Source organism: Myxine glutinosa, chromosome 1 (assembly GCF_964187855.1).
Source record: "Myxine glutinosa chromosome 1, kmMyxGlut1.1, whole genome shotgun sequence".
Taxonomy (NCBI): Eukaryota; Metazoa; Chordata; class Myxini; order Myxiniformes; family Myxinidae; genus Myxine; species Myxine glutinosa.
This window is the reverse complement of record NC_136261.1, coordinates 286416065-286442650: the sequence shown is the minus strand read 5'-3', so window position 1 is coordinate 286442650 and position 26586 is coordinate 286416065. Positions and strand designations below refer to the sequence as shown.

The 26586-nt window shown below is 41.9% G+C and overlaps 1 protein-coding gene across 1 annotated transcript in view; it reads left to right on the top strand.

Moving 5' to 3' along the window:
• The window catches only part of LOC144892191 (SCAN domain-containing protein 3-like), a 49924-nt gene that overhangs the window by 2731 nt on the left and 20607 nt on the right, over nucleotides 1-26586 (top strand). The window lies entirely within an intron of this gene.

Genomic DNA, 26586 nt, shown 5'->3' with positions numbered 1-26586 from the left:
CACAAAACTTCTCTGTTGTTTGTTACCCGCTGAGAAGATAATGGCTATCAAACTTCCTCGGCCCCAAATCAATCCCCTCCCTACTTCTTGCTTCATCAGTGATCCCCGTCCCCCAGATCTACCCCTCCCTAATCCTTTATCAGAATCCCTCAGCCCCCGATCTCCTACCCCCTACCCACTCCTTCTGTGAAAACCCAATCATCATTCCCCTATTGTTCAAAATGATATAAATTGAGTTAAGTTCGCTCAATCGGTGAAGAATGCTCATTTCGACCTGGGTCCTGTGCTGTGTGAGTTTTATATATATGATGTATTTCTGTTGTAACCAAATGAGTATTTTCCCAGGGTTATTAAAAATATTTACAAGCGTTCATGACTTTGTTTATGCACACAAACCTGTTCTTCAACAGTGAAGTGTTCATGGCTTTGTTTATGCACACAACTTCAACACAGGCATCAAAGATATGAACGCATGGTAAACTAAGATTCCTAAATGAGGGACCCTCCTCTCGGACTCATATACAGACACAGGGAGAAAAAAAAAATGTGGTGTGGTGTGTTGGCCAGTACTCAGCTCTGGTCTCCTCAAACGGCCATCGAACCCTGGTGGTCGTTGAATGGGTCCCCAAGGCCTTGCGCGGGAAAAACGCCTGATGGCGTGAAGTCACGACACAGCCAGCCGCCCATGCGAGGCAGCCGGAACCCTTCCTCCTCAGATTGCACAATTCACCAGGCTTCTACCACGTGCCTCGCGAGCGTGTATCACTCAAAGCACAGCCGCTTCCACCGAAGGCCCAGGGATAGAGAGAGAACAAACTGTGACCGCCTGTCACGAATGCCGGAACAGAGCGAGCAATTATGAGCCAAACTGTGACCGCCTGCCACGAAACCAGGAGCAATTACGAGCCAAACTGTGACCGCCTGCCATGAAACCAGGACAACAATAACAACAAAAACAAAAACAACAGACATTTTAAGGCCATTTTCCCTGCTAGAGCGGGGGTTAGCCTTGCGGGCCCCATGACAATCTTCTCAATTTTGCCCTATTTTCTGCATCTCCCCTTGCCCGCATTTCTTCTTCCACCACCTTTAGCCAAGTCTTTCTTGGTTAGGGTTAGGTGATCACTCCGACACCCTTCCTGCATACAGCACACGGCCACTTCCCAGTTCTGTCCACCTCACCACATGCTTTACCACTTGCCATCACAATAGTTTTTCCGATATTCACCTTCAGACCTTTTGTCTCCATACATTCCTTCCACTTGTTCATCTTCTCCTTCAGTCCATCCATACTTTCCGCAATCAACACCAGACCATCTGCATACAACAACTCCCACGGGTAAACTCTCCTTTACATTCCGAGCCAGCATCTCCATCACAGCTACAAATAGTATTGGGCTTAGTACTGACCCCTGATGCACTCCCACCTTCACCTCAAACTCACCACTGTTCCCGTCCTTCGTCCTTTCAGCTGTGCGCGCTCTCTCGTACATTGCCATCACTACTCTGATCAACCATTACTCCACTCCTAACTTCCTCAATGCCCATGTCACTACTTCACGTGGAACCCTATCGAATGCTTTCTCCAGATCAACAAACCCACGAAACAAGCTCTTCCTCTTCTCCATGCACTTCTCCTGCAACTGCCTTACAATAAAAAGTGCGTCTGTCGTTCCTCTTCCTGGCATAAATCCAAACTGCATTTCGTCGATCTTCACCTTCTTCCTTATCCTCCTGTCCAACACCCTTTCCAATACCTTCATTCCATGCTCCAATAACTTTATCGCTCGATACGAGCCACAGTCCAGAGGGTCACCTTTCCAATTGTATAGAGGGACGAGGGTACTCAGTTCCCAATCCACTGGAATGCGGCCTCCTTTCACCACCAGATTACAGATCTCTGTCATTCTCTTCACACCCCCAACTTCCCACTGCCTTAAAAATATCTCCCACAACTCTCGTCAGCCCTGCCACTTTTCTCCTCTTCATTGCTTTTAAAGCTTCCTCCACTTCCTTCTCAGTTATCTTCTCTGCCAGTCCGAAAACTGGGTTAATCTCTGTGTTGCCATCCCATCATTCTCTGCATAAAACAGAATTTCCTTTTATCTCTTCCATCTTCCTTTAATTCCATCGGGGTCCACAACAATTTGTCCCACTTCATCCTTCAAGCAACTCACCCCCATCGCATCACATCTCTCTTTCGCTATCTGCTTTGTAATCCTCAATACCGCTCTCTGACCCTCTTCCGAATCCATACGTTCTCCGAACATTTTCCTACATGCCTCCTGCACCTTTGCTACCTCTTTCTTTGCAGCCTTTTGGCTGCCTTATAACTTTCATGCTCTGCCTTTTATGCCCCCGTACCCTTCGCCTTCTGCCACGCCTTGAACTTCTTCCTCTTCTCGTCAATCCTCTTTCCAACTTCATCATCCCACCACCATGTTTCCGAGTGCCTTGGTGGTCCTTTTGTCCATCCACATACCCCACTAAAGGCTCCCAACAGACTATCTTTCATTGACTTCCAACCACTTGCAAGCTCAACCACATCATCCTCTACCAAAAGTCAGCCTCTCTTTTAATGCCTCCCTCACCGTCTCCTCTTTCAACCTCCACAGTCCACACCTTCATTCTCCCTTGGTACTTCACCCGCCGAGCTCTCCTAGCACATTTCACCCTTATGTCGCAGACAACCAAGTGGTGCTGTGAAACAGCCTCCTCCCCCTGGATCACCTTTGTGACCCGGAGGTGCCCCCTATCTCGCCTACGCCCTGTAGGGGAAGTATTGGGGGAGACTCAAGACTCCAATGACCAGACACAGGTTTTACAAAAGGTCTGGTTTATTAACTGGTTATTCACTTCATTCCAATTACCAAATAATACCGCTTAATTCAATGGACCAGGTTAACTCTTTTCGCATGGTCCTTCTCGTTCGGCCGATGTTCCTCCGCCACTCCCGTCGGGCAGAGGGTCTGATGATGAGTCCTCGTCCGTTCCGTCGGTCAGAGCTTCTGCTCACAAGTCTCTTTGACTCAACGTTTGCTCTCGTTTATATGGACAAACTGGACTTAATCCCCTGTCCGCTGAACGTTAATCCTTTCTCCGCTAATGCCCCGAGGTCATGCATGCACCAAGTCCTGGCATCAGCTCGCTCCCCTCCTGCTGTGAGTTCCATTTACCAAACGATAGGGGGGTGCTCCAGCCAGGGGCTGTGACCAGGTGGACAAGAGATTACCATGTTCGGGCACATTCCTGACACTCATTTACGAACTCGGCTTTCACAGAGTTTGCAGGTAAAATGTATCTGCTTCGTTACCAGTGTTAATTAATAAGTTACCAGTGCCAATTAATAAGTTACACTGAGTTACACTTCCACAATTCCCTCATCTTTTTGTTTTTGTTTATATTAACCATTAATCTAAACATCAATATAAGTAAACAATCAATCACTACAAGTAAACATCATTACAAGTATAAGTAAATAATCAATCACTTTGGTAATCAAATTCCCTTGGGCATACACCGTCATCCTGCAAGAATCACAAAACATTTCGTTGGTCATTGACTCCTTCCATATCGTTCAATCTATTGCATTTGCATCACAAATATATTTTCAAAACAACACTTCACCATCACCAAGATACAACAATTTCACTTCATTTTCAAGTTTTGTAAAGCATCTGCACCATCTGGCAAAAACGTTTGCCTCCACACAAATGTTGACTTTGTTTGAAAGGAAGGGCTGATCACTTGTGTTTGAATCCTGGTATGAAACATTTTCTCCTAATGTCTTCATAGCTCCTGCACTACTTCGTGTAGGATTTCGCTGTTGTGGTAACATTGCGGAGTCATAGACTGACCCTGCTCTCCTTGTAGCATTCTTGCCACTTTTTGCTGTAAACCATAGTAATTCCTGAACAAGGCCTTCACCCAGTTGTAGTCGACTTGCCTCCTCCCTCATTGTGAGTGGGCAGCAAGTATTGGTGTGACGTTGATTGGCCAGCAAGATGTGGAACAGGGATGCCGGATGCATCCACAATGATGTTGGGACCATGGTGTTCAGGTTATTCATGGTCCTTACCAGGAGCAACCAGCAGAATCGTGCACAGCTGTTGTGACAAGGGCACAGCCGTTTTTTGCAGCTCCATGCTGGTTCCCCGGACGTTGGTGAAGTAATAACATATGTCCCCGCATTTCACAGAGGTTGCAGGTAAAATGTCGTTGTCCTGCAACTTCTGATGTGGTGAATGTTCGAAGCCTTCGAACAAGAGTAAGTGATCGCCTTTCTTTCATATGTTGCAGTGTGATCCAGGCAAATGGTCACATAAATTTCCTTGGTGAAGGTAAGCATTCATCTCCAAGTTACACGGGAGAATGTCTTCATCATTCTTTGAGAAAGAGGGTGTATGCCACGATTAACTTCATTTTTTAGCCACAAATTTTCTTTCTCGAACTTCTTCCCAATTCCGTTAGCAATCCCTCCAAAATGTGATCTCGTCTTATCCTTATGCTCAGTCACATCTGAATCTGCTTTCCACACACACTGAATCAGATAGGGTACATCTTAACATGAAATCAGCATAATCATGTATATCTTCCGACAGTTTCACATTCAACAATTTGTTGTTTTTCCTTAACACAAAAAGTTATATTCATTTATATGCGTCACACAAATAATATTCAATCAGGTATGTATTTTATTACTAAACTAAGAATAGCATCCACAATTGCTTTCAGGTTAATATAGTTCAAAAATTAACTCATGCAGGTATTTTAGCACTACTCTAAGAAAATAAATTGTATATGATTACAATCACAAACGGGAATACCTAATTCCCAACAACAATTTTCCCAAACCAACAAATTAAGCATAATGTATTATTACCATAATTCCTCTCCACTTTTTCTTTTCCCTCTTTTTTTCCCTAACAGTGTGTCACTCGTGGTGATATGAGTTCACTGATATTGTAATTGACACAACTCATAACATTGTCGTTATGCCATTATCTTAATTCTACTGTATTCACTATTCATTTGCAACATCACTTGATTCATTCTTTTAATCTCGGTATTATTCATATCATCATAACAATCTTTCTATTTTAGGTCCATATTTGTTTCTGTTCTCATCAACCTCCTACGGTTTATCAATTTGTTCCAAAACACTGCAACCAAAGGTTTTAACCAAAGCTCTACCAAACTATTTCCAATTTGAACTCAAAATGCTAATTAAACAACAATTCAAAGAATTAACTTCAATGGGTCAACAAACTCATTTTATAAACAGATCTAATTTTCCCATCCAATAATTTTCCTTGCCAAATGTCATATTGCAACACTTTAATAAACCTTCGAAAAATGTCTCCCAAATCAATAAAATGTCTATGTCTAAAATGTCTAAAATGTCTATAAAACCAAATCAATGTCTCCCAACTCTAATAAGTCTTTGTAATATCTCACTTCATTTACCCAGCATCGAAGAATTTATTTACTCTCCATTCCCATCTGTTAACCAGTGACTTTGTTTGAACTCCAAAACTTAATTTGATGAATCCCATGTGTACAGCTACCACTTATTGAAACCCCTACTTTTGTAGAAAATATCCAAGTAAATGTTTTTTTTACACCCCCTTAACTGTTGCTCATCCATTTCTATGCACCCAGTGAGTACTACTGACACCAGTATGCCAATATAGGTGTGCGAGATTAACAAATATGTTGCAGGTACACGTGACATCGCGTTCTGAGTATAAATAACGTAACAGCGCGTTCATGGCTGCCCCTTGGTTTAAGATTCACAATGCATTCCGTTTTAAAACTCACAATAGTTCCAACCAGCAAGATATTCTTTACTATTTTCCCATATCATCTATGCCTAATACACAACCATACATGCAGCACAATTTATATGCTGATAAAATTCAAGTTTATATATATATATAAATCCATGAGCAGGGTATTCTGAGAAGTCAGTGTAAGACCTCTCCCAAATTTGGATAATTTTGTACTCCCTCATTTCTTTTTATGAAGCTCATATCCATAAATAGATGTTATTCTCATATAAATTCTATCAAAAATGGAATCCCAAAATTACTCACAATTTTACTATTAATGAATGGCTGCTCATAACCCAGCACATCAAATCTTTATATTCCATCTCCCTTGACAAAAGAGATAATGTTCATAATCAAATTATATTTCTATTTTATTTTACGGATTCTCTGCATATTCAATCCCATCCACATAAAACTATCCATTTCCAGACAGGCACACTGTCGGTGTCAACAATCTTGTAAGATTGATACACAAAACAATAAAAAAACACTAACATTGACACACAAAAATACACACACACATGCATTATGCGTATTTGTTTGCGTTGGAACTATTATTTACAGATCAAGATGGGTGTCAATTTTATTTCAATTTCATAAAATTTGTCCTTCAATTTTAGAAATGCTAATACACAAATGGACCAAAAAGTTTATTCTTAGAAAACCCCTATGATGTCACATTGAAATTACCCTTTCAGTTCCCACAATAATTTATCCAAATTTGACTACACACCCATTTGTATGTCAGTCGACCACTGACCTATCAATCATGCGGAACACTAGTCCGAAATTCCCACCTGATCATCATGTGACCCTTGTCACTTGGTTTCAAAAATTTGCAAAGCAATTGTTCCAACTTTGTAAATTTAAAATTGTGTGCCCAACATAAAAGATCCAATTTCGGCATGTGATCAATTAATTATTAATTTGTTAACAAGCAAAAGAAAAAAATGAATCATTCTTGCTCTGAAAACTTTTCAGACACAAGAATCATCGACAGTTATTCATGTTTGTCCAGTAATCGAATCTGTTGAGGCCAATCATCATTTGGGATTTGTAGCAATGAAGGCCTAATCATTGTCTGAGGTACCGGTAAGCACTGGTACCCTTGATCTTGGTTTGCCCCATGAACTTGTCTTCCTGTTGACATACGGACATCTTCTTCTCCAATGTCCCATCTTTCCACACTCGAAACACCGGTTTCTGTCGTTGCCTGATCTGTGCACCTGTGCACTTGTATTGCTGGGCTGCATCTCTACATCCCTGAGTTGCCACTGCACTCTCTCGTTATCTCCTGAAACACGAAAAAATTCTCTGTACCGTCCTTTTTGGGGAGACAACTGGAAATCAGATGGGACAACTGTCACTTTCATTCCTAATTTCGAGGGCAGTTGTGCATTTGTCTCCTCCACTGTATCCTGTATCCTTTTTATTTTAAGTTCTAGATCCGTTATCCGTTCTTGCTGTTCCCGTTGTCTGGATTCACCATCCCAAAGATGGAATGCAAGCCAGTCTACCGTTAAATTCTGTCTCTTCCTGGCTTTCAATCTTTGTTCCAATCTTTCCAATCGACTTCGCTCAAATGTACCATCTCTTGGAAACTCCTCATCATGTCCCTTTGTCCACAAATACCAATTCTCGACCTGCCTTATAGCTTCGGCACCATAACGGTCGTACATATGATGTGTACAAGTACCTTTTTGTGGAATCTCTGGTTGTCCTTGTGTATTCTTGCAGGCTCCATTTCCCATTCTGCCTTTTATCAAAGTAGCGTTGGATGTGTTGTAGCTTGTTCCAGGTTCCTCTAAAGCTTCACTCGTACCTCCAGGAAGGATCTCTCCACCTGTTCACACGGTGATTTCCAGAGAGTCTCCCTCAGTTGTGGCTTTTGCACAATCCAATCTGACAGATCAGTATTTGCAGATGAGCCGGAGGGTCAGTATGAAATTGGTGAATCCTCAGGTGTCCGCTCTGTTGACGGGGAAATCACACAATGGTAACCGCACATATATATCTGTATATAAACTCACCACCTTGCTCAATTTTCCCAGGTTGTCTCCACATTGATAATATCTCGCAAAGATATCAAAGCTTCTTTCTTGAGACCGCATTTTCATCAATCAAACAATCAATATATTCAATTCAATTTATTCAGTTCAATTTATTCAGTTAAATTTATTCAATTAAATTCAATCAATTAGATTCAATCAATCAAGAATATCCAATCATATCATTCAACTTCTTCCATGATTGTCAAGAATATCCAATCATATCATTCAACTTCTTCCTGAGTGTGAAGAATATCCAATCATATCATTCAACTTCTTCCTGAGTGTGAAGAATATCCAATCATATCATTCAACCTCTTCCTGAGTGTGAAGAATATCCAATCATATCATTCAACTTGTTCCTGAGTGTGAAGAATATCCAATCATATCATTCAACTTCTTCCATAAGTGTGAAGAATATCCAATCATATCATTCAACCTCTTCCTGAGTGTGAAGAATATCCAATCATATCATTCAACTTCTTCCTGAGTGTGAAGAATATCCAATCATATCATTCAACTTCTTCCATAAGTGTGAAGAATATCCAATCATATCATTCAACCTCTTCCTGAGTGTGAAGAATATCCAATCATATCATTCAACCTCTTCCTGAGTGTGAAGAATATCCAATCATATCATTCAACTTCTTCCATAAGTGTGAAGAATATCCAATCATATCATTCAACTTCTTCCTGAGTGTGAAGAATATCCAATCATATCATTCAACTTCTTCCTGAGTGTGAAGAATATCCAATCATATCATTCAACCTCTTCCTGAGTGTGAAGAATATCCAATCATTTCATTCAACCTCTTCCTGAGTGTGAAGAATATCCAATCATATCATTCAACTTCTTCCATAAGTGTGAAAAATATCCAATCATATCATTCAACTTCTTCCTGAGTGTGAAGAATATCCAATCATATCATTCAACTTCTTCCTGAGTGTGAAGAATATCCAATCATATCATTCAACCTCTTCCTGAGTGTGAAGAATATCCAATCATATCCTTCAACCTCTTCCATAAGTGTGAAGAATATCCAATCATATCATTCAACCTCTTCCATGAGTGTGAAGAATATCCAATCATATCATTCAACTTCTTCCATAAGTGTGAAGAATATCCAATCATATCATTCAACTTCTTCCTGAGTGTGAAGAATATCCAATCATATCATTCAACCTCTTCCTGAGTGTGAAGAATATCCAATCATATCCTTCAACCTCTTCCATAAGTGTGAAGAATATCCAATCATATCATTCAACCTCTTCCATGAGTGTGAAGAATATCCAATCATATCATTCAACTTCTTCCATAAGTGTGAAGAATATCCAATCATATCATTCAGCTTCTTCCTGAGTGTGAAGAATATCCAATCATATCATTCAACTTCTTCCATAAGTGTGAAGAATATCCAATCATATCATTCAACCTCTTCCTGAGTGTGAAGAATATCCAATCATATCATTCAACTTCTTCCTGAGTGTGAAGAATATCTAATCATATCATTCAACCTCTTCCTGAGTGTGAAGAATATCCAATCATATCATTCAACTTCTTCCATAAGTGTGAAGAATATCCAATCATATCATTCAACTTCTTCCTGAGTGTGAAGAATATCCAATCATATCATTCAACTTCTTCCATAAGTGTGAAGAATATCCAATCATATCATTCAACTTCTTCCTGAGTGTGAAGAATATCCAATCATATCATTCAACTTCTTCCTGAGTGTGAAGAATATCCAATCATATCATTCAACCTCTTCCTGAGTGTGAAGAATATCAAAAAAACCCGTATTTACAGATCGCTAGAGAAAAAAAAAAACACGAATAATAGATAAAACCGTGTGTAAGACCTCTCCCAAATTTTGTCCGCTCATTCACTTTTCCTGATTCGCATCAAGGATCTCCATCATCAGACAGCGTACTTAATTCCGCATTTTAATGAGAATTCAACAGGATTTTACGACTCAAAGGAAAAAGAACGAGCAGACCTTTTGCAGGACGATCGTTACAAAAATCGTTACATATATTAAAGTATTTATAATGTCGACAAATCATATCTTAATTCTTACAAAATTTGGTTCTTTGAATAAATCACAGCACTGGGAGAAACAGCTCAAAAAAATGGATCTTTGTGTTTATTCAGCACCCTAGTAATTGGTTCTTTGTGTACTAATTACACAGCACCCAGGCCCCGCTCATATGGATCTTTGTGCAGCGCTGCACAGCACCTGAGCAAAAGGGGTTTCATCTACATTTTCCTTATCCGGTGTACCATCCGTGATATTTGTTTGCTCATTCACTATTCCTGATTCGTCATCAAGGATCTCCATCATCACACAGCGTACTTAATTCCGCATTTTAATGAGAATTCAACAGGAATTTACGACTCAAAGGAAAAAGAACGAGCAGACATTTTGCAGGACGATAACTGGAATTAGTCGTGAAAATATATCCAAAATACACAAAAATACACACCCACACAAATAAACAACATTTATTCCGTTTTACAGAACAAACATTTCCTCTATCATGACATGCATGTCTTCAAAATTATATGACCAAGAGAAAAAGTAAAATTAATTAAAAACTGCGGGCAGTGATGATCCGGGGACCATACCGCTCCATCCTGATTGGACGAGTGCGTGCTAGAGTCGTTAACAACGACAGTCCAGATCCGATTGTTCAAAATTTCAACTTAATCGATCGAAAAATGAACGCAGGGATGCATTTTAAAGGTGCAGTGGCACTAACTGAGTTGCCACGAATATGGCCACGAAATTGCCAATATGGCCAATATGACAGCCACAAAATATTTTCCTTAATCAATTGGCTCATAGCATAACCAATCTGCAAGTATTTCATCCGAAGATGTATCTCTGAGGACTTTTAATTAAATAAGTCATTTATAAATCAACGAGTTAATTTATTAAATGATTAATCAATAGATCAAAATTTTCCTTGACAGCCACATCACTCGGTCAGTGTCATGTCCAAATATCAGCTTCCTTACTCAAAAGGTGCCTGAGTTAATGTAATGTAATTACTGTAATAAGATTACTGCAATTACTGTAATGATTACTGTAATTACTGTAATTACCGGAACTGTAATTACTGTAATTACCTCAGGTAATTACTGTAATGTAATTACTGTAATTTAATAAGAAATGTAATTAATTAAATAAGTACTTCATTAATCGCTAATAATTAAATAACTCGTGAATTCTTATCCGATTTACTTAACATTTGAGTGTCCCCAAAACGTTGGAGCAAAACGTTGCAACAACGAAAGTGAAACGTTGTAGCGACGTTGTGGAAACGTCAGCAAAACACAACATTTGAATGTTCCCAAAACGTTGGAGCAAAACGTTGCAACAACGAAAGTGAAACGTTGTAGCGACGTTGTGGAAACGTCAGCAAAACACAACATTTGAATGTTCCCAAAACGTTGGAGCAAAACGTTGCAACAACGAAAGTGAAACGTTGTAGCGACGTTGTGGAAACGTCAGCAAAACACAACATTTGAATGTTCCCAAAACGTTGGAGCAAAACGTTGCAACAACGAAAGTGAAACGTTGTAGCGACGTTGTGGAAACGTCAGCAAAACACAACATTTGAATGTTCCCAAAACGTTGGAGCAAAACGTTGCAACAACGAAAGTGAAACGTTGTAGCGACGTTGTGGAAACGTTAGCAAAACTCAACATTTGAATGTTCCCAAAACGTTGGAGCAAAACGTTGCAACAACGAAAGTGAAACGTTGTAGCAACGTTGTGGAAACGTTAGCAAAACTCAACATTTGAATGTTCCCAAAACGTTGGAGCAAAACGTTGCAACAACGAAAGTGAAACGTTGTAGCGACGTTGTGGAAACGTCAGCAAAACACAACATTTGAATGTTCCCAAAACGTTGGAGCAAAACGTTGCAACAACGAAAGTGAAACGTTGTAGCGACGTTGTGGAAACATCAGCAAAACACAACATTTGAATGTTCCCACTTTATCCCATTAAAATCCCATTAAATCCCATTAAAATCCCATTAAAATCCTATTAAAATCCCATTAAAATCTTCAGACAAAACACTTGCAATATTATTCCTAGGACTAAAATTACCAGGACCATTATCAAACATTTATCAAAATATTAGGACCATCATCAAACCAATGAATGACTCAATCCTTTAATGACTACATCCAAACCCAGACATTTTGAGTTCCGTAACTTTAATACTTCAAATTTTCCATTCCTTCCCTTCCTGATCCTTAGATGTAGGGATGGGTTCTTTTTAGGATCATGTTGCATCGAGCATTATTTTCCAAAACAGTGTGAACATTAAACCACACCATTACCTCTGACATCCCACCATTTACACCAGCTTTTCCATGATGTCGCGATATGACCCCATAATCCCACAAAACTCTTCGTTGCTTTGACATCCAATATGAAAATTCTCATTTAACCCGTTCAAAGAACGTCCATTTCGCTAAATCGAACCAACCACAACCTTCGCCATTAACATCTATTGTAAGCGTGCCGAATCAGTAAGCATCACCCCTCCTATGAGCCTCGACCAGAGGGTGGTTGTTACTCACAAACACTCGTCGCTAGCTGTTCCATTGTCTGCCGATTCCCACTCTGCTGCCGATTTCCACTGAGCCATCAGAGTGGAATTTGGAATTTTTTATTTCTCTGAGCTCATGAAAGTGGTGACAATGGGTGGTCTGCCATTGCTCTTCCACAAAAGCATCTTTCACCTTTCAATAAAATATTTGTACCAACCAAATCTGCGAGTATGGGGCGCAGAGAAAATACACAAAAAGCAACAGCCCTGGCTTTGCTTCCTGGAAGCTTCCTGGAAGCTTCCTGCAAAACGCTTTGCTTCTCGCAAAACGTCCGCCTATGGGAACTAGAGGGAGGGAAGGGAGAAGGAGCGGGAGCAAGAGACAGGGTGCCGGAATGGACATGAGGGACAATGAGGGACAGTGAGGGAGTGTTGGTATGCAATTTTCATCCAATCGCCATCTTTCACAATAATTCTGGACCGGCATGAGGTGGGGTATTTTGTCATGAATTTATTCGTTGATCGAACGAGTTTTAGACATGGCGGGAAAACTGAAAAAAAAATTCTCTCCTCCACCCACTTTTTTTTTTTTTTTTTTTTTTTTTTTTTTTTTACTTTGGACCCACGGCTTTCGTCGTACACAATTCCGTTTAATTTGTCTAAATCCGACCAGTCGTTCCAAAGATATAAGCCGTTTTGTCGCAATACCATAAATTGGAATGAGGTAAAATATATATATATAAATATAATTCCATTTCCCGGCTCCCTGTCGCACGACGAGCAAGTCGCGTGTTTTGAACAAGTGCAAAAAAAAATAAAAAACTACTTTACACGTGTACGGGTGTGTAAACGAGTGTACCGGCCTTACACGTCTTGGAAGCAAATGGTCGCATGGTGCACGCATGCTCCGTTTGCTCCCAGGTCACAGTAAGGCCTTTAATGACCAGCGCCGACCTGGTGCATTTTATTTAGACAGCGCAAAAAATACGTATTTACAGAAATCATTTAGAAAAACACGAATAATAGCTACAGTCGTTTATCGAAGTACCATTCGTGATGGGTCACGCCACCTATATCGCGGCATCGGTGCGCACGGAACCCCCAGGACCACCTCCTCCCCCATGTATGTACAAAACTATTTCCAAGTTCGTAAATCATATTGGACAAAAACAAGCCACACTCACCTTTTAAAGACTTGTTTGTACAATTGATGTCAGCGGTGCCTCCAAATTGTAGGGGAAGTATTGGGGGAGACTCAAGACTCCAATGACCGGACACAGGTTTTACAAAAGGTCTGGTTTATTAACTGGTTATTCACTTCATTCCAATTACCAAATAATACCGCTTAATTCAATGGACCAGGTTAACTCTTTTCGCATGGTCCTTCTCGTTCGGCCGATGTTCCTCCGCCACTCCCGTCGGGCAGAGGGTCTGATGATGAGTCCTCGTCCGTTCCGTCGGTCAGAGCTTCTGCTCACAAGTCTCTTTGACTCAACGTTTGCTCTCGTTTATATGGACAAACTGGACTTAATCCCCTGTCCGCTGAACGTTAATCCTTTCTCCGCTAATGCCCCGAGGTCATGCATGCACCAAGTCCTGGCATCAGCTCGCTCCCCTCCTGCTGTGAGTTCTGTTTACCAAGCGATAGGGGGGTGCTCCAGCCAGGGGCTGTGACCAGGTGGACAAGAGATTACCATGTTCGGGCACATTCCTGACACTCATTTACGAACTCGGCTTTTACAGAGTTTGCAGGTAAAATGTATCTGCTTCGTTACCAGTGTTAATTAATAAGTTACCAGTGCCAATTAATAAGTTACACTGAGTTACACTTCCACAGCCCCATCAGGTTAACGGTTGTCGTCGACCCACCTGACGTGTATGTAACAAGCTTATTATCCTCTTTCTGGAACTGAGTATTACAAATCAACAAACCTCCTACCACAACAACCTCCTCATCTTTCACGTTTTCCATCAGCTTCTCTATTGCACACCAGAACTTGTCATTCTCTTCATCGTCCCGACCGACCTGCGGAGCATATCCCGAGATGATGTTCACCAAGAGCTTTCCAATCATTTTCACCATCATCAACCTTTCACTCACTCGAGTCACACTCACCACACTGTCTACAAACTCCTCAGAAAACAGGACACCAACACCATGCATGCCTTCTGTCATCCTTGCCACACAAACTTGTATTTTTGTCCCAGCCTACAATTCACCATTCTCACACCACTTCCCTTCAATCTCGCCTCCTGTACGCAACATATGTCCACTCTTCTCCTGACCAATACTTCCACCACTTCTCCTGATCTCCCTGTCATTGTCCCTACATTCCATGTCCCAAACCTCAGAAACCAATCTCCATGTGGGGCAACAGACGTTTGGTCGTCGTAAATGGAGTGATTTCCACCCTTGCTTCGATCGGGTTCCCCACCTTGATTTTTTTCAAGAGGGAGTGAGGTCCCCCACGGGGTACTTCGGGCTGTACCCTGCCCATATGTCATTGTAATTGCCATGGTTCCCTTTTTGAGGCAATGTTTTATGGCTGGTTGCCCTTCCTGACACCAACCCTTTTAGTCACCTCTTAAGACACTTGGGGATACGGTGTACCTATTCTAAACCGGGGTTACATACCGGGTACAGAGAGAGAAAATATGTGGACGCTTACACCAACGCCAGAACAGGGAGAGAAAAAGAATGCGTCCACCTGCTACGAACACTGGAACCGAGAGAGAGAATAAAATGGCGGTCGCTTCACCTTTTATTTTCCCTGGTCTAGAAAGTTCCCTCTGACATCACGTGCGCTCCAATCACCAAGCGCGACTCTATCGTCTCATCGTTCCTCAACCAATCGTCCTTCGGGGCGTGGCCACACAGCCATTCTTGATGCCAATTGAGAAGGTTCAGCTGGGCGGAGTAGTAGTGTCTGGGTGCTGTCGACGATCGGATTGTTGTAATTATGTGCCGAGTGCATGGCTGGCTGGGTAAGTTTTATAAGAACAAACAAAGGGAAAAATCACAGGGGCATTTACACACTAGGAATTTATCCTTACGCCCTATCTAGAATAGCTCCACCCCTCGCATGGAGACACAAACACTTACACGGACATTCGGCCCTAACTGAGATACATTGAGGTGGCTTCACGGCATAAGGAGCTCGCTAAACCTACACAACTCTATCTGGACTTAGGTATTTCATTACTTACACCCACACACGTAACAATATCTTGGCACTTTTGCTCCAAGAATGGGTATCATCCCTACATTGCGTTTTTATTTGGCATAAAAAATTTATTCATTTGTTTATATTAATCACAATGATCACAGATCCCAGTAGAGTGACACCCTATCCAATGAAGGTATGTATTAAGACATCAATGTAGAATGAGGGATGCCAGCCTTGCTTAATTAAATACACTTGGTTATATGAATTGCTAATTTCTTGAAATTCTCAGAATTCACTCCAGATTTTAGTCCACCGGATCCAATCTTCAAATCAAAAATGCAGATTTTGATTACATACTTTAATTGGACCGTGAGGAGTCATTGTAGTTCAAGGCAAGGTATCTTTGAGCAGGCCAAACACAATGTCGGCTTAAGAACCCAGCAATGTGACAGTGGGCTGACCAAGATGGTGGACCGCCATTTTGGCGATGCTTACTTTGGCTATTTTTGTCATGAGCATCCCCTAAATTATCTTCAAAATGGGTGTTTAAATTTTCCCAAGCACCCACTTTTCTTTCATGCACTCCCTCGGAGCATCTCCCTTTGTATGCATGCAAAGTTTCTGGTCACTAGGTTTCATGGAACTGGAGTTAGAGGCCGGACGCGTGCGCACTAACGCACGCATGCACACTTATTATTATAGTTCAGCAAATACAATCCGTCGCTCCACTGGCGGGACGGGAATATTAAGAGAGGGAGGGAAGCGGAGGAGGGAGGGGAAAGGGGGATGGGGATTGGAGGGGAAGAGATTAGGGGAGTGGAGGGAGAGAGGGGGAAGTGGAGATGGAGAGAGAAAGACTTTGACATTTGCATACCTTTATTTAAACAAGGTTAGAAAAAAAACAGACATCCCAATGAACAACAATCATAAAAGGAAGGTAAAAAAAATTAAAACATAAAACAGTACAAGTGCACCTTCAAAATGAAAAGGTGAGATCATTATAAACTACTTTACACAATAAGTTATTGTACAACAATTTTTGCTTTAAAAGATCTGAATTATTTAAGTTTTGGTGAAAATAAAACTCTGCACGTAGCCTGGCCATGGTAAGGGCCTTAAAAACTGTTAAAACATTGTAGCCAGAATCAAGGTTGGCAAGAAGTTTAGCTTTCCTGGTTTAATAAATTGCTAGCTTCACTTCAGCTATTAAAAAATTGGTGAGTACAGATATGACAGCATTTTTGGGATTCAACGGCAAACCAAAAATAAACATACGTAAAGAAAAAGAAACATTCATATGGCAGCACAATTGTGACAGCAAAGTAAAAAGTGGGGTTAGCCTTGAAACAGTCAAGATAAGCGTGATGTAAATCCTTAGAGGACATACAAAAGGGGCATGAAACAGAATTTAAAATACTAAAACGGTGTAATGAAACATTGGTAGGTAAAATCTTTTTTTCTTCTTCTTTTTTTTTGTATACAGAATCGAGGCTCGTGAAAGAGCTAACATTTATTTCACAAACAAATTAAACAGACAAACAAAATATATAAAAAGAGGGACCGGAAGACCAGATGGGGAGAGAAGGGGAAGCACACAAACACATTTGAGAGCAGGGAGACGTGTGGGAGGGAGAGGGCTTGGGGGGAGGAGGCGTGGGAAGGGAGGGGGGGGGGTGGGAGAAGTATAAAACACAAGGACACCAATGACTTCCAGGACAGAAGTTGGGATTTCAAAAAAGTGGATTTGGGGTGATATTAGTGGGGGTAGAAAAGATCAAGGATTTGGATGGGGGAAGATAAGAGATGGTGATGAACAGCTGTTTTAAAGACCTGGAGGGTGGAGTGGGATTGAAGAGAGTGAGGGAGTTTGTTCCAGAGGCGGGAGAAAAGAGGAATGAAGGAGTGAAGATGAGCAGAGAGTCTTGATTTTGGCAGTTTAACCATAAGAGGGTTGCAGGCAGATCTTGTGCGACCTGTAGGAATATTTTGGGGACAGAGCCCAGAGAGAGCTGGGGGGGGCAAGGCCAGAGAGGAGTCGGTAGAAGATGGAAAGACCACCAACCTGCCTGCGGTGAGTGAGTGAAAGGCCTTTGGAGTTAGCTTCATCGAGGGAGATTCCAATGATTCTGAACACTTTGGTTTCAACAGCATGAAGACGAGCTAGGTGTGAGGCAGGAGCACCAGCCCAGAGGGGAGAGCAGTATTCCATTGAGCTCCGGATGAAAGTCTTGTATGTGGTGAGGAGCTCAGGTGTGCCAAGGAAGGACTTCGCACGACAGAGGATGCCCAGTCGGCGACTGGCTTTGGAGGCCAGATTTGAAATGTGGTTTTCCCAGGAGAGATCATGGCAGATAGTGAGACCCAAAAGCTTGAGTGACAGAACTGCTTGGAGAGGATTATTCAGATGGCAGCAGCAGCTGGGGTACACTCAAGCTCAAAATACTCTAACCCCAGGTGGAGTTAAGTAAGAATCTACAATAGGACCAGCATGATAGGCTCGTAGCGGGGCCGGGCAATTCTGCTGGAACGTGAAATAGGGTGCCTAAAGGTGCCTGTGAAATAGGATGCCTGTGAAATAGGGTGCCAACGGAATAGGTAAAGCAATAAGGTTAAATAAAAAATAGATAAATAAATAAATAAATAAAAACAGGTACACCCAGAATACTCCAGCCCTAGATGGATTTAAGTTATATATACAATTTATTCATATGTACATTTGTATTTGTATTAGTTATATGTACAATTCTCCAAGAGATATCACCAGTCCGTTTTACAATTGGTGGGGCATACATGGTGACCCATTGTGGGCAAGGGGGAGACCCCAGAGGTCGCACCCCTTTCCCTAGGGATCCAAACCTATCCTTGCACACGTAAGGATGCCGAATGGCAATGCAGAGGTGGTACAGGCACTTTTTTTTACAGCATTAGGAAGTGGAGAGGAAGACAGGTGCACAATTCTGTTGATGCAACTGATGATATATGCACCTGATGAAGGGAGAGAACATGCATTGCAGCGTCATTGTTGTTGGCATCAATATGTCGTCCCAGTCCTCTGAAGGTACGCAACACTTCTTGGATAAGCTGGGAGACAGCTCTTACAGAGCGCATTCCAACAGCGGTTGCAATATGTCCTGCTGAGTGCCATGTTTCATTCCGGTTATTCTGCAGGTAACCTGCTGAGTGCCACGTTTCATTCGGGTTATTCTGCAGGTATCGTATGACGTACACACCAGAACTTGTGAAACATTGCACATACGTACGTGATCGAGGTATGTTGGGAAAAAGTGCATTGTAAAAGATAGGCTCATCATGGAAGTTGTTGGTATTGTAATGAGCCATATCTCGGCGTGCAGCAGGTCTTGGTAGAACAGAGGCAATGGGGAGATGTCAACACGTTGCAGGTCCATGAGAAAAGGTTCCTTGTTGAAATCAAGCACGCCAGCCATTTTCAACAGGTAGTTGGCAGTGAGCCGCCACGGCAACAAAGTGAAAAAAATAAAACGGTGAATAGTGGCGACTCGAAAAGCCATTAGGTCGGCTGATAATGTCAATGAGACCATGGCCACCTTCTGCCAATGGAGGGTAATGGACTTCAGGCTTGACCCAATGCTTGCCGCCCCAAAAGAATCCTGCAGATTTTTCTGGATTGTCAGCAACAGTGCTTCAGGAGGGTGCAAAGCAATCATTTTGTGCCACAAGGAAGCCACTACATTATTAATTACTAAGGCACGTCCTCTGTACGACAATGCAGATAATATTCCTCTCCACTTCTCTCGTATGTTATCAATTTATTAACTACATTAACCCAGTTCTTTGCCATGAAGACTGGGGTGCCAATGTACACACCTAGATAATGGATGTCTTCCTTCTCCCACTGCAAGCCTCTGGAAAGAGAAGGCACACCAACAGCAGGTGTATGGCCAATCCATAAAGCTTTACATTTGTTCCAATTTATTGCAGTTGTGCATGCCGAATAAATTTTTTCCAAATTGTTTAGTAGCATGGTGACATCATCACTGCTACGCACCACAACACACACATCATCAGCGTATGCTGAGGTGACAATTGGCCTTTCGGTTGGCATCACAGGAAAACCTGGTAATCTATTACAAAGGCGAATTAGTAGAGGTTCAATGCAGAGAGAGTAGAGAATGCCCGAAAAAGGACACCCTTGGCCGACTCCTCTTTCAACCGTTAGTGGTGCAGATAAACTGTTATTGACTTTAATTATTCTAAAAACATGGTTGTACAGCAAGGAAATGTGAGAAATAAAGGCTGCCCCAAAACCAAACTATTTTAATGTATGAAAAACACATTAATGGCTAATGGCGTCAAATGCTTTCTCTTGGTCAAGAAAAAACAGGCCAGTATTCTGTTTTTGTGCAGCACAGACAAGTCCCAAATTTAAAAAAAATATTATCACGAATAGACCGATTTAAAATACAAAAAGATTGATCAAAGTGTATTAAAAAACTAAGAAGGAGCTTTATGCAGTTTACAAGGGCTTTGGAAAGGATTTTGTAATCCGCACAAAGCAAAGAGATAGGCCACCAATTTTGTAAAGACTGTAAATCTCCTTTCTTCAGGATAAGGCACACAATTGCACAGCGACAACCTAGAGGTAACACACCCTCTTGTATATTATACTTTAAAACATCTAAAAGTGTCGGACCGAGCAAGTCCCAGAATGTTTTGTAAAATTCCACAGGTAAACCATCAAAGCCAAGTTCTTTATGATCATTAAGGCTATTAAAAGTTCATCCACTGTAAAATCTTATTCTAGAGAGCACTGCTGTCATTCTTCTAATTGTGGTAGATTTTTGGTAAAATCAAACACTTCTTGATCATTACTTTTCATTGTGGTAAAAACATTCTTTTAAAAAGTTTGATAAAACATTTCAACTGAGCATTCTCCTCACGGTGCGAGGTGCGAGGAGAGCTCGGCGGGTGAAGTACCAACCGAGAATGAAGGTGTGGAGGTTGAAAGAGGTGACAGTAAGGGAGGCATTAAAAGAGAGGCTGAGTAGGGTAGAGGATGATGTGGTTGGATGTCTTGAGCTTGAAAGGATGAGCTTGAAAGTGGTTGGATGTCAATGAAAGCTAGTCTGTTGGGAGCCGTTGGTGATGTATGTGGATGGACAAAAGGACCACCGAGGCACTCGGAAACATGGTGGTTGGATGTTGAGGTTGGAAAGAGGATTGACGAGAAGAGGAAGAAGTTCAAAGAGTGGCAGAAGGCGAAGGTTACGGGAGCAGAAACAGCAGAGCATGAAAGTTATAAGGCAGCCAGGAAGGCAGCCAGGAATGCTAATCACATGGCTTAGCAAAGAAAGAGGTAGCAAAGGCGCAGGAGGCATGTAGGAAAATGTTCGGAGAACGCTTGGATTCGGAAGAGGGTCAGAAAGCAGTATTCAGGATTGCAAAGCAGATAGCGAAAGAGAGGTGTGATGTGATGGGGGTGAGTTGCTTGAAGGATGAAGTGGGACAAATCGTTGTCGACCCAGATGGAATTAAAGGAAGATGGAAAAGATATATGGAAATGCTGTTGAATACAGAGAATGAATGGGATGGCAACATAGAGAGTAACCCAGTTTTAGGACCGGCAGAGAGGATAACTGAGAAGGAAGTTGAGGAAGCGATAAAAGCAATGAAGAGTGGAAAAGCGGGAGGGCTGACGGGAGTTGTGGGAGATATGTTGAAGGCAGCAGGAAGTTGGGGTGTGAAGAGAATGACAGAGATCTGTAATCTGGTGGTGAAAGAAGGCCGCATTCCAGTGGATTGGGAACTGAGTACCCTCGTCCCTCTATACAAGGGGAAAGGTGACCCTCTGGAGTGTGGCTCGTACCGAGCGATAAAGTTATTGGAGCATGGAATGAAGGTATTGGAAAGGGTGTTGGAGAGGAGGATAAGGAAGAAAGTGAAGATCGACGAAATGCAGTTTGGATTTATGCCAGGAAGAGGAACGACAGATGCGCTTTTCATTGTGAGGCAGTTGCAGGAGAAGTACATGGATAAGAGGAAGAAGTTGTTTTTTGGGTTTGTTGATCTGGAGAAAGCATTCGATAGGGTTCCACGCAAAGTATTGACATGGGCATTGAGGAAGTTAGGAGTGGAGGAATGGTTGATCAGAGTAGTGATGGCAATGTACAAAAGAGCACGCACAGCTGTAAGGACGAAGGACGGGAACAGTGGTGAGTTTGAGGTGAAGGTGGGAGTGCATCAGGGGTCGGTACTAAGTCCACTACTATTTGTAGCTGTGATGGAGGTGCTGGCTCAGACCGTAAAGGAGGGTTTACCGTGGGAGTTGTTGTATGCAGATGATCTGGTGTTGATTGCGGAAAGTATGGATGGACTGAAGGAAAAGATGAACAAGTGGAAGGAATGTATGGAGACAAAAGGTCTGAAGGTGAATATCGGAAAGACAAAGGTGATGGCAAGTGGTAAAGCATGTGGTGAGGTGGAAAGAACTGGGAAGTGGCCGTGTGCTGTGTGCAGGAAGGGTGTCGGAGTGAACTCCATTCAATGTACAATGTGTGCTGAGTGGGTTCATCAAAAATGTAGTGGTCTGAGAGGGTCATTAACCAGTGTGGCAGCTACATTCAAATGTAAGGTGTGCACAGAGGGAGCTGCAGATGGAGGAAATGTTGAGTTGGATCTTGGAGACGGCGTTAAGCTGGAAGGTGTGAAAACATTTTGCTACCTCGGAGACATGCTGAATGGAGAAGGTGGATCAGACTCGGCAGCGGTTGCTCGAGTGAGATGTGCATGGAAGAGGTTTCGGGAACTGAGTGGCGTGCTGATGAGGAGGAGAGTGTCGCTGAAGCTGAAGGGAAAGGTGTATGCTGCATGTGTGAGAAGTGTTATGATTTATGGGAGCGAGACATGGGTAATGAACGTAGAGCAGCAACGAAGGCTGGAAAGGGTGGAAATGCGAATGGTTCGATGGATGTGCAGAGTATCGTTGAGAGAGAGGAAGACAAATGATGAATTGCGAAAGATGATGGGAATATTGCCTGTGATTGATGCTGTGAAGAGGAACAGGTTGAGATGGTTTGGTCATGTATTGAGGAAGGATGAAAGTGACTGGTTGAGAAGAGTGATGGAAGTTAATGTAGAAGGAAGTAGAGGATGGGGAAGACCGAGAAAGACTTGGCTAAAGATGGTGGAAGAAGAAATGTGGGCAAGGGGGTTAACAAGGAGAGATGCAGAAAATAGGGCAAAATGGAGAAGATTGTCATGGGGACCGCAAGGCTAACCCCCGCTCTAGCAGGGAACATGGCCTTAAAATGCATGTTGTTGTTGTTGTTGTTGTATTCTCCTCACGAATGTGTCCATCACTTGAACGTAGGCTTAGCAACAATCGATTGGACTGTGCAGCCTTTTCAAAGCTAAAAAAGTCTTTACAACAAGTTTCTGAGGTAGATAGACCTTTTACTCGGAGTCGTGGTAGCACTCCGAGAGCATCATCTCGAGTTGACAGGCAGGAGCACCAGCCCAGAGGGAGAGCAGTATTCCATTGAGCTGCGGATGAAAGCCTTGTATGTGGTGAGGAGCTCAGGTGTGCCAAGGAAGGACTTCTTATATGGAGGATGACCACTCAGCGACTGGCTTTGGAGGCCAGCTTGGAAATGTGGTTTTCCCAGGAAAGATCATGGCAGATAGTGAGACCGAAAGTTTGAGCGACAGAACTTCTTGGAGAGGATTGTTGAGAAAGTAGATGGTAGGGTTGTCCAGTCGGTCTTTTCGGAGAGACATAGTAAGAGTGTGAGATTTGTCAGGATTGAAAGACATGTTCCACTTGTTTGACCAATCTGTGATTTTGTCCAGGTCTGCAGAGAGTGAGGAGGCTGCAGAATGTGCAAGACAGTAATCTGTTAACTTATACAACACCCAAATATCTATGTAGCATTCTCTCAAGCAGAGATCAAATACCAGTACATAACGTTTGAAATTTGTCTGAAGTAATTATTTACTTTTAACGATGTGCATATACGAATTAGGAAGAAGATAATTGGTTTTAGGTCGTTTGTTGTCACACTAGTATAAAGCCCGTCAAAAATGACGGGTTGGAACAGTTTTTTACGGTACAGCCATGTGAGCATGCTAAAGGCTGAAGTCTGGACCTTGTGTCAGGTGTGCCGATATCATTTTTATTTGTTGGACATCCTACAGACGTAAATGAACACTCGTTTTACCCTGCGCACATTGCACAGCATGTGCAGCAAATTTCACCTCCCTGTGCCTTGTATTTATTGTGATTAAAAAAATACCACTTCTGTACACCGACCTTGAGGCTCAATTTGCAAGCCACCGTCTACAATTCCAATGTAAGAGGCATAATTACTCTTCTTTTGGGTCTTCGGAGTCCTTGGGGTATTTTGTGTCCCTGGTGTCTTTTGTGTCCTCTGGGTCATTTGGGTCCTTGGGGTTTTCAGTGTCTTCAGGGTCTTTTGTGGCTTTTGGGTCTTCTGGTTCATCGGTGTCTTTTGGGTCATTTGAGTCTTTTGGGTCCTCTAGATCTTTTGAGTCATTCGAGTATTTTGGGTCCTCGATCTGGATTTTTGGGGTATTTAAGGGTCTTCATGGTATTTTGTATTGTTCGGGAATGTTAAAGGACTCAGGAGGCTCCGATATGACCAAACAGCTTTTACAAAAGCAATGCTTTATTAACTAATAATTCACTTGTTTCAATATAATAAAGAACTACAATACAATAACGAATTTGGTAATTCAAGTCGTTGGTTCTTCTTTGGTCGGTCTTCTGCGCTGTCCTCGCTCCGTACTCGTTCGTTCCGTTTGGGCAGAGATTCTGATGACAAGTGTCTCGACTCAAAGTATGTTCTCGTTTATATGGGCACACTCGTGTTAATCCTCTCTCCGCTAAATGCTCCGAGGTCATCTATGCTCACCCCCCTGCTGGGGAGTTCCTTCACCCTCTTTGCATCCCAATGTCCAAACAATAGTACGGGCTTGGGAATGTGTGTTAGCCCGGGGCCGTGATAAAGGTGGACAAAGGAACTCCCAGGTTCCATGTTCTGAGATACATTCCTGACATTCTTACGAACCACCTGGACTACCTGCTCCGTTACTAGTCCCAACCAATGAGTTACACTTCCACAATTCCCTCATCTTTTTGTTTTTGTTTATATTAACCATTAATCTAAACATCAATATAAGTAAACAATCAATCACTACAAGTAAACATCAATATAAGTAAACAATCAATCCCCTTAGGCATACACCGTCACCCTGCAAGAATCACAAAACATTTCGTTGGTCATTGACTCCTTCCATATTGTTAATTCAATCTATTTCACTTGCATCACAAATATCCTTGCAAACCAACACCTCACCATCACCAAGATACAACAATTTCACTTCACCATTTTCAAGTTTTATAAAGCATCTGCAACATCTGGCAAAAACGTTTGCCTCCAAACAAATGTTGCTTCTTTGTTTGAAAGGAAGGGCTGATCACTTGTGTTTGAATTCAGGTATGAAACATTTTCTTCTGTCTTCATAACACCTGCACTACTTCGTGTAGGATTTCACTGTTGTGGTAACAGTGCGGAGTCCTAGACTGACCCTGCTCTCCATGTAGCATTCTTGCCACTCTTGCTGTGAACCATAATGATTCCTGAACAAGGCCTTCGCCCAGTTGTAGTCGACTTGCCTCCTCCCTCATTATGAATGGGCAGCAAGTATTGGTGTGATGTTGATTGGCCAGCAAGATGTGGAACAGGGATGCCAGATGCATCCACAATGATGTTGGGACCATGTTGTTCAGGTCATCCATGGTCCATACCAGGAGCAACCCGCAGAATCGTGCACAGCTGTTGTGAAAAGGCACAGCCATTGGTTTGCAGCTCCATGCTGGTTCCCCGGAAGTTGGTGAAGTAATACCATATGTCCCCGCATTTCGTAGGGGTTGCAGGTAAAATGTTGTTGTCCTACAACTTCTGATGTGATGAATGTTCCAAGCCTTCGAACAAGAGTAAGTGATCGCCTTTCTTTCATATGTTGCAGTGTGATCCAGGCAAATGGTCACATAAATTTCCTTGGTGAAGGTAAGCATCCATCTCCAAGTTACACAGGAGAATGTCTTCATCATTCTTTGAGAAAGAGGGTGTATGCCACGATTAACTTCATTTTTAGCCACAAATTTTCTTTCTCGAACTTCTTCCCAATTCCGTTAGCACTCCCTTCAAAATGTGATCTCGTCTTATCCTTATGCTCAGTCACATCTGAATCTGCTTTCCACACACACTGAATCAGATAGGGTACATCTTACCATGAAATAAGCATAATCATGTATATCTTCCGACAGTTTCACATTCAACACTTTGTTGTTTTTCCCTTAACACATTCAAAAGGTTATATTCATTTATATGTGTCACACAAATAATATTCAATCAGGTATGTATTTCACTATTAAACTAAGCATAGCATCCACAATTGCTTTCAGGTTAATATAGTTCAAAAATTAACTCGTGCAGGCATTTTAGCACTACACAAAGAAAATAAATGCATTTATATCGAGTGTATATGATTACAATCACAAACAGGAATATCTAATTCCCAACAAATTTTGCAAACCAACAAATTAAGCATAATGTATTATTATCATAATTTTCTCCCCACTTCTTCTTCTTCTATTTTTTTTTTTTTCAAACAGTGTGTAACTTGTGGTGATAGAAGTTCACCGGTTGACACAATTCACAACATTTTTTGTTATGCCCTTATCTTAACTCTACTGTATTCATTTGCAACATCACTTGATTCATTCTTTTAACCTCGGTATTTATGTCGCCATAAAAGTCTTCCTCTTGTGGTTCCACATTTCTTTCCTCATTCGTCACTTCATGCATTATCATAGTGTTGTTGGTTACCTTATTCAAACACACCGTCACTAAGGCTTTCAAGCAAGCCACCACTAAAACAATTGTCAATATAACTACTAAACCCACAAACAAGT